The 1,954-nt window shown below is 72.8% G+C and overlaps 1 protein-coding gene across 1 annotated transcript in view; it reads right to left on the bottom strand.

Moving 5' to 3' along the window:
• Window positions 1–1,954, bottom strand: part of LOC101624671 (pro-cathepsin H-like) — an 80,973-nt gene that overhangs the window by 78,458 nt on the left and 561 nt on the right. The window lies entirely within an intron of this gene.

The raw sequence follows: 1,954 nt of genomic DNA, 5'->3' as shown, positions 1-1,954 counted from the left end.
CCGCGCTCTGGGGGCCCTGCCCGGCGGCCGCTCCGGCCCTGTGCTGGCTGCTCGGAGCGCCGGGTCAGCTAGCGCTGACCTCGTCCCTGTGTCCAGGGCACTGCCAGGGCGACGGCTACCGCGTGGGTTTTGGTCAGTGTGCCGGGAAGGTGCTGCCCGCCCTCTCGCCAGCCTGAGGCGTCCTGCTCGTGGGGAGCCTCCCGGCCGCCAGCGAGTCCCCCGGGGACCAATAAAGACCCCGCGACCCTCCGCTCTCCGCCTCACTGTGTCTGTGGGCATCGCATGAGCAGCTGCGCCGGCCAGTGGGAGACCAGTCAGCTGCGGGGCCAGCGCACAACGCGAGCGTGGGGGGCGGGGCGGGGGCGGGGCGGAGCCCCAGGCCTCCCTGCCTGGCCCCGCCCCCTCTGCGTGTCCCCAGCCTCAGCGAAGATGAGGTCCTGGGCCCACTAGGTGGACACAGCACCACCAGCACGCTGCTGCTGGCCTCTGGTCATTGGGCCAGTGTAAGTTAAGGCCTGGGCTGTGGCCTGCCCTCGCCCCACACCTCCATGACCTCCGCAGCTGCCCAGCCAAAGGCACGCTGCTCAGGGGGGAGGCACAGGGCCGCCGGCCGGCGGGGCTGGACACGATGGTGCTTTCCTGGTCAGCGGGCGGCCCAGAGGCGCCCTGGGGTTCCTGTCCTCGTCTCCCGCCCTCCACCCCCTCTCCAGGTCCTCTCCACGTGACCCTCAGCTGAAGGCAGGCCGCTGACAAAGTCGGGGTGTCGCCACCTGGGCCTTGGGATGTGGGGTCAGCTCCCGTAGGGAGGGTCTGACCCGAACGGCCGGTGAGTCTCGGCCCACACCGCGGGCGGCCGCTGCCCGCCAGCACCCAGGGAGGGCTGCCCTCCGGAGCCGCCAACTCCTCTGCGGGAGGGCGCAGCCTGCGGGGCTGGACACGACCCGTGCGGCAGGCGCGGTGGTGCCTCAGCTGGGCGCCCCGAGTGCCCCTCACACGTGGGCGGGGGCCCACGCTGTCCCCAGGCACGCCCCTGCGTGGTCCAAGAGAAGGGGTGCGGCTGCTGGGTCAGAATCACCCCAGTCTGAATCTTAGCTTTGGAACGTTTAATGGATGAAGCCCCGCCCCTCGGCCCTGCACCCCCAGCTGTGGGTCGCGCCAGGTGGGACCCGGGTCGCGGGGAGGGGGGGGCTGCCCGCACAGGGAGCTCGTGCAGGCCCCTGCCCATCCTCTGTGGCCACCACGCAGGCCGGCGGCGTCTACACTGGTGCCCAGCCGCCCCCCTGGAAGGGGCTGTGTGCGGTGCAGGCTGGGCCCCAGCCTCCCGGTGCAGGGATGCGCCCCACCCCCAAAGCGTGTGGGGGTGTGAGGCACGTGGGCACTGTGCGAGTGGGCGCGGGTGCACCCATTTGTGCAAGAGTGGGGGCGCGGGCGGGCGCGGGGGCGTGTGCTGTGCGCCGGAAACACCTCAGTCTGTGTCCAGTGAGTCAGAACAGCCCAGAGCTGGGCCTGGCCTCAGGCCTGGGGTGCAGGCGTTGGGAGGCTCAGGCCTGTGTCCAGGGGCGGCCCCTGCAGGGTGGTGGGGGCTGACGTGAGCACACGGGGCGCCTGGAGCTGGTGGGCTTGGCCGGGGGTGGCCCGAGCGCCCCCCCGAAGCGCCCGCTGCCTGGTGGGGTCCCAGCGCCCGTCCTCCCGCGCCGCCCCACGACACCCGGCGAGGTAGATGCTGCTTCCTGGTGTCGGGGGCCCCGGAGCCGAGGCACCGGGAGGGCGGCCCAGCCTCTGGACAGCGCCGGCCCTCACTGGCAGACAGCCCCCCTTCCTCTCCATGAAGTGCACGCGGAGCGAAGCGGGGAGGCCCTACCGGGCACCAAGGTGAGGGGCGGACAGGAGCGGTCAGCCTGCATCCAGCGTCCTCCCCCCAGCCTGTCTTCCGGGGAGACGCGGCCGCAGCGCC

This window comes from Condylura cristata, unplaced genomic scaffold (genome assembly GCF_000260355.1).
Source record: "Condylura cristata isolate star-nosed mole 26May11 unplaced genomic scaffold, ConCri1.0 scaffold00035, whole genome shotgun sequence".
Classification (NCBI taxonomy): Eukaryota; Metazoa; Chordata; class Mammalia; order Eulipotyphla; family Talpidae; genus Condylura; species Condylura cristata.
This window is presented reverse-complemented; position numbering and strand designations above follow the sequence as displayed.